This window comes from Emydura macquarii, unplaced genomic scaffold (assembly GCF_026122565.2).
Source record: "Emydura macquarii macquarii isolate MOO-44397 ecotype Brisbane River unplaced genomic scaffold, CSIRO-AGI_Emac_v2 contig_2897, whole genome shotgun sequence".
Classification (NCBI taxonomy): domain Eukaryota; kingdom Metazoa; phylum Chordata; order Testudines; family Chelidae; genus Emydura; species Emydura macquarii.
In genome coordinates, this window is record NW_027133034.1 from 8,083,703 (window position 1) to 8,097,392 (window position 13,690).

At 41.3% G+C, this 13,690-nt stretch overlaps 1 long non-coding RNA gene across 3 annotated transcripts in view; it reads right to left on the reverse strand.

Annotated features, from left to right (window-relative positions):
• LOC137167071 (uncharacterized) overlaps nt 1–9,779 on the reverse strand; it is a 91,897-nt gene extending 82,118 nt beyond the window's left edge. For all 3 annotated transcript variants that reach the window (XR_010923968.1, XR_010923969.1, XR_010923967.1), the window contains exon 1: nt 9,731–9,779. This is a non-coding gene — a long non-coding RNA (uncharacterized lncRNA). The remainder of the gene's footprint in view (nt 1–9,730) is intronic.
• Between the last annotated feature and the right edge of the window lie 3,911 nt (nt 9,780–13,690).

The following is a 13,690-nucleotide window of genomic DNA, read 5'->3' on the forward strand; positions in this document are numbered from 1 at the left end:
ACCATTCAAAAGCTAGTTGTTCTCCAATGCCTTCCCACAATTCCCCTGAACCCATGGGCCCCATAAGAACAGTCAAGTTCTCACGCAGTTCACTGGGAAGGAATTCACAGAGTGGCTCCTCTAACCGCAGCCCAAAGGACTATGGGATAGGACCCCAGAAGTCTGAGTGCCACACACAAGTGACTGCCACATCAATGTGGACCCAACAATCTGAGCGTTATTTCTCAGTGTAGCTGCTCTTGCTGAAGCTAGTCTGCCTCAAGAGAAGTAAGTCCAGTCTAGATCACCGCAGAATTAAGAGGAGTTAAGACATAACCTGAGAAAAAGCTCAGAAAAAATGATCAGCTACTTTGCTGAAGTGCAATCATAACCACTACTCAGCTGTTAATAGTCTAGAATACCTCAACCACCATTGCCAACACACTTCTGGAGATCATTAACTAAACAGGCTGGAATCCTGATAGCCTTAGGATACCAAGGATGTTGGGGCATTCTCAGAGTGAGGCAGAGACCATAGGGGGCATGGTAGGGCAGAGCTTCACACCATCTGATCTGTTACTGGCATAAGGTCTCTGAGACCCATAAATTAGAGCTGCTCCTCTGCATCTGTAACTCGTGCTGGGACCTGGTGACTCAGGAACAGGGAGCTGCTGCAGACTCCCTGGGTCTCTCTCCTTCCCTACCAGCCCTCCCATGCTCAGAGTAGAGAATCAAACCCAATGTCTTTATTAGAAACCAAATGAGTCAAATGACTTATGAACTTTCTGGGGTATGTTAATGACCGAGGTGCTCACACCTGTCTAATCATTGTGAGGAGTGAGTGTAAAATGCTCCCCTTCTAGTTTAGTAGTGTTTTACACTCACTGTGCAAAAAAGTGTAAGCATCACAACGTGCAAGACTATGGAGCACCAGGATCTCCCTAACATCTTGCTACTTTTATTTCCTCCTGCAGTCCCTCTGAAACCTCTTTATCCAAACCAAAAGTGCCTTCCTTCCACCTTGCCCACACGGTGTATCATTTCAGGGCAGAGGAGTTAAAGGGAGGATAAACAGGCAATCAAGGAGAGGGTCCGAGTCAGTGAAAGTGTGACAAGGCCTCATGATCAGTTCCTGCCCCAAAAACATCTCCTGCCGCTCTGCTCTTCCCCTTCCTGAGTCACCAGGTCCCAGCACGTGTTACAGATGCAGAGGAGCAGCTCTAATTTACGGGTCTCAGAGACCTTATGCCAGTAACGGATCAGATGGTGTGAAGCTCTGCCCTACCATGTCCCCCATGGTCTCTGCCTCACTCTGAGAATGCCCCAACATCCTTGGTATCCGAAGGCTATCAGGATTCCAGCCTGTTTAGTTAATGATCGTCCGAAAGTAGAAGCAGGGGTAAAGGCTGCAATTAAATAGTTACTGAATACCAGAGACCTACAGTAGCTTTGAATTAGGGTAATTTGGTTAGGCTTTGCTGACAGATGTGTTTTGTCTGAGTAACGAGCTATAAACTCAGAGTTTGTGAAAAATGTGGACAAAATAAACTGCCAGCTAATTGATTGAAATATTCATCAAGAAATATGATTCAGAAGAGATAGGCTCAAGAAGAGCCCTGATTGAATTTGTGCTGGCATTTCCATTTATTCATAGTCCCCCGGAGGCAATATTCCTGGTGATGAATGACATCTGCATTAGGAATGAAACCAGAAGGCTACAATATTGGTTAGATGTGTTTAGAGAATTGCTTTTAGTTCTATGATTGGGAGTCATGAGAGCATAACAACGTTCTGGGATAGGAGGAATTCATGCAACCCAGCTACTGTACAATACACCTGTCAATCCACAGGTCATTTGCACCCTGTAATATATTTTCTTCCCTGTACTTGTCTAATAATTTTATTAAAAAAAGGGTATGCTTTCTATAAGGAGGCAGGGGTGGAAAGGGGTTTTTTGTGGCTAGCTCATTGCCTGTTGAACTGATTAATAGTGCTGAGATTTAATTGTATTTTAATGGTGTGTTAAGGCACCTAGAGGCTTCAGGCATTTTTAGTTATTTATATCTAAATAAACAAAAATAAAGATAGGTGTGCTCACAGTTGCAGCTTATATTGCCATCTTGGACACCACACCTGAGAGAGAGAATTGACAGAGGCAGATTCCTGCATTCTCACGTGCCACAGAGTAGCCAATGGAACTCTGCACAGGTGCAGAGATTTGTTTGAATGATGGGGTTGCAGGATCAGGGCCGTGGGTAGACCATTCAATACGTTAATTTGAGAGGGAACGGACTGAAGTGATGTTCTGAAAGTTCACGTGCAATTTTCCCTACCCAATGCTATTTGCTTAGAGTGATTTAACTCTCCCTCCACAGATTGTTTTTGTGAGATAGCAAGAGAGTGATGCCCTCACCTGGCTCTTACTGAGGCCTCAACACAGCTATGATATAGGCAATATCATTAGCCTTGGGCCTCTTCTTCTGGCTATGTGCCCTAGTGAAGTGTTTCTTGATATAGACTGGATTTTCATAGACTCCTTTGAAAACTTGCAATACCCCTGCTGGTAAAAAGTTCTGCACCCAGTTAAACAGAGCAACAAATATTTGCCCAGTTCTTTTAATTACCCTCTTACCTGCTTGAAGTTAAGGTTTATGTGAAGGCTGTCTGAAACAAACAAAAAACAAAAAACTCTCTACAGACTAAATCCTACACCACTGAAATCAATGAGTTACTATTGGACTTAACCTGTTGGCATAAAATGCACCTACAGTAAGTAACAATTGAGCTGATGGTCACCCTAAGCTGAAAGGAACCAATTAGCCAATATCTCCAATGTCCAGTGATGGGATAGTAGATGAGAAGACTCTGAGTTACTACAGAGAATTCTTTCCCAGGTGTCTGGTTGCTGGGCCTTGCCCTGATGCTCCTGTCTAACTGATCACCATATTTGGGGTCCAGAAGGAATATTCATCCCTCGGTCAGAGACCCTGGGATTTTTTCACCTTCCTGTGAGGCCTGGATCACTTGAAGGTATAAACTAGTGTAAATGGTGAATTCTCTGTAATTTGAAGTCTTTAAATCATGATTTGAGGACTTCAGTAATCCAGCCAGAGGGTAGAGGTCTATTATAGGAGTGGGTGGGTGAGGTTCTGTGGCCTGCAATGTTCAGGAGATCCGACTAGAGGATCATGATGGTCCCTTCTGGCTTTAAAGTCTATGAGTATGTGCAGGGGCATGCATAAGGGGGTCACGCAGGGAGATGGGCCCCCCAATCAGCAGAGGCACAGAATTCCTCTGGGGCGAGGAGAACGAGCTCCTCCTTCCCCAGGTCAGGGCAGGAGATAACAGCTCCTCTGGGCCATGGTGGGGGTTGGAGGAGAGCGAGAGCCAGCTCCAGTGATAGCAGGGGGCACAGAAAGTGCCCTTCCTAATGTGGCCAAAGTTTTATTCCTGTGCACGTCCCTGTCTATGTGAGACACATAGCTGACGTCTGCTCCCTCCTTATCAGTGTAACTTTAGGAGAGTGTGTTCAGAAAGAATATTACATCATGTCTCCCTTAGACTTGTGTACTGTATGGCAGAGCTGCTGGCCAGCCTTGATTACACCAGTCTGAAATCCAATGATTTCAACACAATGGGCCAGCAATAGCCAAGGCATCAGAAAAGCAATCTGCCAGCTATGCATTTGACACCACTTTAAGGACAATGGTTTGGCCTGTGCCAGCACTTCATATGTGACCAATCTGAGTCAGGCTGCTGAGCATTCGAATGATGCCCATGGGTCCTACACATCTCCAATCTGCTTTGCAGAAGAGTGGAGACAGGGCATGGGGTACAGTGTACATTATGATGGACTATGGGAGCCTGAAGAACTCCAGGCACCTGAAATAAAAGTGCATGTAGCATCAATTAATTTTTAATTTATGACAAAAGCAAGCAAATCTCAGGTGAGATTTCAATATCTTTCAGGGAGATCAGCTGTTCTACCATCCCAATAAATGAAGAGGTCATCAATCCTGAAAAGGGATCCAATGTAAAGAAGTTCCAGATCAATGATTTGCCCAAGCTGAAAGCTACTGTGAAATACAAGACCTGATACTACACAATTGAAACCAAAAGGACCTCCAAACCTATCTAAGGTTTGTCCATTTCTAAAGCACTACATGTAAGACCATTTGCTAGATCACCTTTAGTTTGTTTGGACTGGGCTCCAGGCTCATTTCTGAAGCAGAGGTAGGAATCTGGGCAAGATTTCAAAACAGACATCAAAAGACGAGTTCAAGGACTTTCACAAATAAACCACTTCAATTTACCAAAAAATAACATTCATAGTAAAGGTAGTGTTTGTTAACATATGTCATGCTTACCAAGGAAGGCACAAAAGACTCACTGCAGGGATAGACTTCAATTGTTTCCCAGAATCCCATTTTTAAATAAATGAAATATTTTTTACAATTGCAAAGAAAACCTTCAAAATGCAAAGCCAGCATAACAAGTGCAGAGACATCTTCCTGAATTTGCAGAGCCTGAAACAATAGCTCTGAAGTGTGAACTGCCATGTTGATTTCAATGGGTGCTAACTCATGCCAATAATTGATGTTTTAACAGTGTTAACTGTTTCAGCACTTATCAAAACATGTAAGAAAGAAGAGGATATATATTATGAAGATCTACATCAACATTTCCCAGATGTGTGGGTATGGGGAGAGGGTAGGCAAAAAAAGACTGGCCCAGAGGGTCAGAAGATCTGTAAGTTAAGATGGATAGACCTTAAATGACACATGGAGTTTTGGGGGGAGTGGAATTAGTTTTAATCTCCTGAAGGGAAGTTCATTTTACTACAGTCCTTTTACATTTTTTAAAAGGGATCCAGAGAATTGAAGAGTAGAGGTTAGATTTCAGGGATCTTAGGGTCAGGGTAACCTGCTCTAAATAAGAACTTTTTTTTTTTAAAAAGCAGTTTCTTCTGAGCTGTACCCATATGCTTTATGTCAATTTGTTCCCGTCAAATAAACCTTTGCAACAAGCTCTATGGTACCTTACTTTGCCTCAAATGAAGGTCTCCATAACCACGTGCTACACTGTCTGCCAGATTGGGCAATACTGATAAATTCTACAACAGCTAGTTCTTCCATAATCTTAGCAGCTGTAGTTTTCATGGTTATCCCCCCCTCCCCTAACTCAGGGAGACCTTAAAGAAGCAGAAAAGACACATGTGCACCCCACCATACTCTGATTTGCCAGTAGGAGCAGATTGGCCCAAGTTCAAGAGCTGTTCTTGAAGCAGAACCTCTTTTTAAATCACATTTCATACTGCTGAAGAGCCAATCCATGCATGTAAGTGAATGCTACCAGAGGTTTTTAATCCAGATAAAAACGCTTTCACTAAAAGAACTGAAAACCTTCTGAAACACAAAGTAAGATGTACATCTCTGAAGCACTAAACTGCTCTCACCCTTACTCAGAATTTCTCTTTTATCAGACCATGTTCACTGCTAAAAATGATCCTGTGCTTACCCTGAAAGTTTCAAGAAAGCTTTCAAAGTTAAGAATTTGAAAAATTACAGGCTACTGATTGCAGTCATCTGACCTGATGAAAGATCTTGGATTGCTTCATCCATATGTCTAGAGACTGAAAAAATTGAAGCAGGAACAAGTCATATAAGATGTACATTATAAGACACTGACTCCCTAACTTGTAGGGGTATTTTAATCAGAATACAAATAGAGATGGTTAATTATATTTTATATTACATCTTTTGTGATATATTTTACATATCTACTAATAAGGAGACATAACTGTATGCATGGATAACAGCATAACAGATTAGATTCACAACTCTCATAACCTAAACAAAGCCAAAGCACTTTTAATGAAAGGTACAACAAAGAGAACCTTTACTCCCACCCCTGCAGTGGCTGGCTTTACCACCACCTTGCATTGCTTAGCACTTCCCAAATGTTATTGGGGCCAAATTCTGCTGCTCTTACTTGCACTGAATAGTATCTTCATTCACACTATGCTAAAAACAGAGTCCTTACTGGAATAAGCACTTAGCTGATCACTCCTGCATGAAAGTTTTGTATAAGCAAGTTACACTGATTAATATTGGGCAGAGAAACATCAGAGGAAGTGACAATAAGATCAAAAGGTTTGAGAAGATTTTTCTAGAGGCCCATGCCTCTTAAAGGGTAGTAGTAAATGCCACTCCTAAGTGTGTTTCCTTGGAACTGGGCCTTTCTACCTTAGCAATCTGCAGGTAGAATACCCTAAGGGAACAACTGTTGGGTGTTGCACCCACACACAAACCCCCTACAATAGCTCAGTCTGTGAACACCAGAGTCTTCCCCTTAGATCTGTAAATCTTTTAAGGATAAGCTTTTTCTCACTATATCTCAGCATGTTAACTTCTGGTTCCAACAGCAACCAGAAAATGAACAGGAGTTCTGCAAATAGGAGAGAGCAGAGGAATTAATTAATCTTTTCTGAACTGGTAAAAAAGACCCATCTGGGCTTATTTAACAACAATAAAATGTCTCCACTGATTATTTATACAGAATCTAAAGCATAGGAGGCACTTTGTGGACAAGTTGAAAAACAAGGCTCCTTCCCTGAGGCATTTACAATCTAAATAGTGAGGTTATAGGCTTGGTCAATACTTTAAAATTATATCGACCTGGCTATGTTGCTCAGAGCTGTGAAAAATTTCATGTCCTGAGTGCCATGGTTAGGTCAATCTAACTCCAAGTGTATCTGCAGCTACATCATCAGGCTTCTTCTGGCAGCCTAGCTATAACCCCTCAGAGAGGCAAAATAACTACATTGACCACAAACAGCCCTTAGGTAGATGTAGGGTGTCTCTACATTTGTAGCCATGCTGTTGTAGCAGCTGTAGTGTAGACATACCTCTAGCAAAAGTAAAAAAGAAAGGAGAAATAAGCAGGAGCAAATCTGTGCAGGGTCTAGAATGCAAGAATTAGGGGCAGATTCATCACTGTACTGGCACAGAGGAGAGGCAGTTTATCTTATTCAGGGGCTTCCAAGATCCAGAACTCTAAATTATATCCCTACTTCAATGGTCCCTCTGGCCACTGCAGGGTTACCAAATCACCAGCCCAGTTACACCAGTTCCTACTCTCTCCCTCCCTCAGCCCACCTCCAATATGTACCTGTTCTGCTTTCACTCTGCACTCAATCTACAGACCCCCTGCACCAGTACAAAAGAGGCCATAGAGCAACAACGAATCAGACACTAGGCATTTAAATTAGATGCAGAAGGTGAAGGAAAGCCAATAAAGACATCTGAAGAGGAGCCCTCTTTTAAATGTGAAGCAACACTTGTATATTTAAACAGCAGACCTCCTCCTGTTCACATTTGTATTTCATTTGAGAACAGTAGATGGAAATTTGGAACTCACAGACATTCGGTTCCTCCCAACCCACTACATATTTTAGCTGGGAAAATGATTACCCAAAGTGACAGGGCCTTCTGCAGCTGAAGGTCTCCAAAAAAAAAAAAATGCTGAGGGAAATACCTGTGGAAAACATGGGTACCTTTACAACAGTCATGGCTACTGTGTAGTATGCTGATCCCAATGGGTTACCATTGGAGAGCTGTTTCAAGCATTATTTTAATTGATCTTCCAGATAACAGGGTGAACTTCAATGCTTAGAAAACCGGATGACTGATAACACAGGGATTAATATGGCCAAGTCATTTTGTACAAGTTATTTTTCTCAACAGCTTGAAGCATCTTAGCTGTTACACTGTTCCTGGGCCATTTGTTTATTATATTATATTTTGATTCATGTTCATTTGATTTAAGGTGAATTTAATGCTTGTGGAAGGTGATGAACTGACAGCCTTGCAATCTATTTGTTCTAGTGGACAGGTGCAAGCTTACGCACACTAACTTTCTCATGTTCCACAAGGCTTCATGGGAAGGGCCACCAGACTTGAATTCTTGATGAGATTGCGAACAAGGGTGCCAAGTCTAATTGTGGTTTTAAAAAACCACAAGCGAATGTTCATCAAGTACAACATGAGTACCCCTTTATCTAGGTTTTTATGTGCCTGTAATTAAATTTATACTTCACTCCTAATACTTAATCAATAGATTTGCCTGCCTGAAGATATCCCTAGGTAATTAACAGTTACAGTCTTTCTAACTCACTTTTGTTCTTAAAGATGTTCTGAAGAGGACTTTTAAAAAGGTATGGGGATCATGCACTTACATCCTTTTTTTAAAATTATTTTTACCAGAAACCTCACTGTCTGTGTGGGGAAAGTCAGGATTAGTTTGTTTTTCCACCTTAGAACTATCAGGAACATCAGCTTTAGTCTTCACTTTTTTCTGGAGGATCTCTGGGAAGTCTCAGGAATGTTGTTGTGAACTCTGACATTAAGAAGTCAACACCCTGATGTGGCTGGTTAAAGCCTGTGCTATCCACAATGTTCATTAATTGTTAATAGCAGATACAGAAGATGTTAATTTAAAAGCAAACAAAAGTAGACGCCAAACAATCCAACTAAAAAGTGCTTTGGCTCTCTCTTTATTGCTTGGAACTCAAGCACAGGGCAGCACATTACTAGAGCGAACTGGAAAAGAGTAATGCTCTGCCTTCCTAGACCCAACTTGTTTCAAGATCTATACCTAGCATAGTGTACTCTCTCTGACATGCTAGCACACCTATGCTAGCTGGTGCTTTGGAGACTGCAGAGCCAAGGTGCTACCCACTTCTTTGCCCACCAACTCCTGTACATGTGCACTGGCAGGGCACGTGGGGGTTGCAGTCCCAGGAAGGCTGCTTTCCTCCCTGCACTGCTACTCACAAAACACTTATAGTTGCTGCAAGGGGGTGACCACACTGTGCTGTTACACCAGCCAGGTCAAAATCCAGCCCTGAATTTTTACTTTATTGTTTCTTGTGGTGTCATCATTTCATTAGTGCTCTAATAATCCAAGTTTCCCAGCCTAGACAAGAGTTGTATTTCTAATTTTAAAAATAAATGAATAAGAAAGTGGGGAGGTGATCATCATAAACTCCCTCAACCTTCTCAAACTTTGCACCCATTTTTGCTTCTTTGCATTGTGCAATCTTAATTCCCCCTTTTCTTCCCCCTCCCTTCCAGCTCCTAGGTCACCTGTGAGAAATTAAGCAATAAGCCTATATCTGGCTAAGTAAACAGACTTCTAATTGGAGACAATTGTAGCATTAGTAAGTTTGTGCATTAGACTCACAGCTCTACCAGAACCAGAGCAATGGATGTATGGGATTAATTTACTACCTTTCATCCCAAAAAAGTCATTTTGTATTGAGATTAAGGGTGACAAAGTTAGCCCTCAACTAATTTCTCTACATGGTCATAAAGGGATGGGAGGGTAGGGAGGCTGATTGAATAGCTCAAGGAACATTGTTTGTTGAGTTGTTGTAGCTTTGTTACTCACCTTCCTGTTCTCCCATGTAAATACATCTGAGAAAGTTTTAAGTATATAGTTAAATGAAGTCACTTAATGGATTTTATGGTTCAATTTTCAATCTATATTAATATAATATATTCCATTCAAAAGCAGTCAATAGAAAATTAAAGAGATATTTGGGTTAATGTATCAGGAGATCAGACTGTAGACAGTCTGACCTAGTGGTCAGGGCAGAAGTAAGACTCAGAGTTAGACTCCCAATACCACGGCTAAGGCTTGAGACAGAGTCAAAGCCAGGAATCAGAGCCAAGGGTCAGAACCAGATTACCTGGAGTCAAGAAAGGCAGGAGTAGAGCTGGTTCTAGAACAAGGCTAGATATAAGCGGGACAGCAGATGAGCTCAGAATAAGGCAACCCCAGGACAACAGGAAAGAGACAAGCATGAACACTCAGCTGCTAGTGATCTACTCTAGCTACTGGGCTTAAAAGCAAGCCACCTAACTACCACAGCTAATCAGGTAGTTCTGCTGTAGCCCACTGCATTTATTGGCTGCCTGGCAACTGGAGAGGTGCAGCTGCAGGCCCTCATCCCTGACACAATGAGACCAATTCATATCTCACACAGGTTTCTCTCCCACCTAACTCCATTGACTGCAAGAAAGAATGCTTTTGAAACAAAAGTAATCTTTATTCCTGAATGGAATCTTATTGTGTTTCTTGAAAAAGGAACAACAAGATGGCCCTCTGTTAAATGGGAACTTGTGTTCAACGTAAAAAGTAAACAGCACTGATTTTGAGCTAGTTATTAATTAATTGAATCAGTCCATGTATTTGGTGATGGTTTTCAGTTAAGATCTTCTTTAATCAGCTAATGATACAAGCTGCTAGATTCCCTTTCCAGAAAGAGAACTTCTGTAAGATAACCTATTTTTGTTAATGAAGATATCAGATTCCTATAGAAAGTCCACTAGAAAGAAAATATTTTAGCTATAAAGTTAGTTTCAGAGTTTTGGTAAAGAATTTTTTTTTAAATGATGTTCAGCTGACAAGCCTTCAGGAGAATAGAAATGTTTTAAACAGAGACTAATTTCCAAAACAAAAGATAAGTGCTTACAATGTTATTATATGCCAACCAGAGCATTGTAAAATAATCTCTGCTGACATATGCACCATTCATTCTGAAATGGCTTTATAATAGTAATAATACCTTGCTTGTATGTGGAGCATTTAATCCATAAATTGGAAAGGAAGGTAAATATTATCTCCATTTTACAGATGGGAAATTGGAGCATTGAGGGAAGAAGTGACTTGCCCTAGGTCATATAGCAGGTTAGTGGCAAGCCAGGAATAAAACCCAGATTTCCTAGTACCAATCCAGTGCCCTGTTTGCTGGATTCCACTGCCAGAGCATTAAATACAAAGGAAGTTCTTTAAATGTCTGTAAATTACTATTATTGCATATACATTTAAGGTGCCCTTTACCATAGCCTCTGTGCACACTTTACATAATTTAGAAATATAACAATTCACCACAAAATAGGGTTAAGATGATATTTTTCTCCATCTCACCTGGCAGAGGTTGCTTATGTAAAGCAACATATCTAGGTGGTGTCAGGAGGTGATGCCAGGAGCACTGTGCACTTAGGGGAAGGCTAGACCAAGGAGAGAAGATTTGAATTGCACCCCAAAAGGAGAAGATTTAGGGGTAGGTGGATCTACAGCAGGAGTGAATTTCTTCCAGTCTTCCCCTGAGAAAGTCTTGCCCTCTGTCTCCACACAGCCCATTCTACAGACAGACAGCCTAAGCATCCTCATTTATCACAAGTGATGATCTGGGATGCTGTGAAAGATGGTAATGCAGAAAGAGGATACAGGACATGAAGATAGCCAGGCACTAGTCTTCATACATAAGGAGCAGGGCCTAGAAGTGGACATGGAAGTGAATGGAACCAGATCCCTGTTTTCCCAGATATTAAGGAAGACTGGCTATAACAAAAATTATATTCGAGTCTCTTTGGAATCCACCTCCTGCTGTGACCAAAGTTCAGTTTTAGCAATAACATACCCACTGCAGTACATTTCAGGGTGATTATTGCATTTCTTGGGTGGTTAAATTCACGTGGCCTTAGGCTTTGCCTTTTATAACACCATCTGAGACATACTATAACAATCAAAAATTTAGTCTGGCATGTCAAATTGTTTAAGTATTCCAGTAAGACAAATGATCTAATGATCAAATCAGATTTCCTTTTAGCTTTCATTTATGGTCTTAAATATTGCATTCGAGACATTTCAGAATGTGTGAGAGATGTGGATCATCATCAAGAAATCGATCAAATTGTCCAGAGCAGGAAAAGAATAAAAACCATAAATGGGCCAGATCCCCAGTAAATTGCTATATCTTCATTCACTTCAATGGTGTTAGGCTGTTTTACACCTTCTGGCGATCTGCAACAATTCCTATTATGTCATCCATCAGTGCAAACTATGAACTACATTCTGGCTGCTCCTTGAGGGTTCACTGGGCAGGGATGGGAAGGAGCACGAGGAACCTTTCTTTCACTCCTTTCCCCCACATAAGTTTTCACACACATGAGATAGGTATAACACACTGAACACTGGGCTGGTTAGTACATACGCTTGTGCATTACTGCACTGTCTCCTTGGACAGTCTCCCAGCTGTGACCTTCTTCCCTCTCCCTACACACAAACTAGAGTCTGGCAGAACTCAGAATGTTGGAGTGTGGGGTGCAGGGGATGCATGCAGCAAATGTAAGGAGCTCTACACTGCAGAATCCCTCCCCCTACATCTCTGAGACCACCCTGAGGCAACCTGTCTGCGTCTGTCCTGCATAGGCAGAATGACTCAGAGCGCCTCCATCTGAGCAGCTATGGCTCTGCATCTTTTCCTTTCAGCCAGCTCTGCAGTGAGGACCAACGGGGAAAAAAAGGCCTTAAACCTCAGAATTAAAGACATTAGTGTTAATATTTAGATCTAGGTTACTTATAATAAGTCACTAAGGTATAGTTAAAGCCATTCAACAGCCTCAATATTTAGCAGGAGAACAAAGGCTCTAAACAGAGAAAAGGGAGAACAATTATCAGGCCCATGTAATGAGAAATTATGGGCCTTATTTTGTTTAAATCAGCATGACTCCATTGATTTCAGTGGCACTACTTCAGGTTTACATTGGTGGGAGTGGAGAATCAGACCCATTAGATAGGATGATTGCAACTCTGACTGAAATATACAGCTGAAGCTAGCTGCTAGACCTACCCATGAAATGTTCACGTATAAATTATCCAACTGGGATAGGTCTCAACAGAAGATCAGTTTCTTTTAGTTTCATTTTGTTAAGAAGGGAGGTTTAGAAGTAAATGCTGTAGAAAGCAGATAGACACTATTTGCTTAATTGCTCCGTTACACTAGTATTACATTGGTACAACTCCACAGAGTTCAAAGGAGTTATATCGGTTTTACACTTGCTTAAGAGAATGTAGAATTAGGTCCTCTCTGTGGACAGAGAATGACAATTATAATCATGGCACTGCCCTAGAACTCTTTTCTCTTTGAACATTTCAGCCTTAGAATCTGAAAGACATGTTCCAAACAACTAACAAAGATCTTGAGCCTAATCCAGTAGTGTATTACTCCAATTTTATGCAGGTTTAACTCCACTACAGCTAATAGTTGCATTAGTATAAAACTGGAGCAATGCAGTGTTGAATTAGGTACACTTTGCCCCTCTGAAAGTCAGGCCTGGAGAGTTTGTTCATTCGGGAGATGCCTGGACAGAAACTTGAGCGCACTAAGAAAAGGATGGTCCGAAGTACCACGGCTCGGATCATTCCTCCACTGCAAGTGGTACACCACAGTTTAAACTTCTATTTGGCTATCCCTAAAACTGCTCCAGTATTTCAAAATGAGTAAGGGGTGGACGACAGTTAATAATAGAAATGGGCAGGGGGAAGATTGAACATTGACAGTATCTTATCAAGCTTATAGCTCACATATCAAGCCCTCTCTTTCACTCCTTTTTTAAAAAACTCCTCAGTCCCAACATTACTTTTCACTTAAAAACGGCAAGATAACAAACAAGTCAGCTAATCAGGATCTGCATCTGCACCCACTTCTGCTCAAAATAATCTTAAAAGCTGGAAAGTTCACATCAGAAAAACAGTGTCTCTTTCTGTGTTGACAACAACAATTAAGAAGAAACATCTCTCAGATTCCTTCATTTCCTTGCTGTGTGTAATATAATGCCTATCATCAAACCTGCTTCTAAAT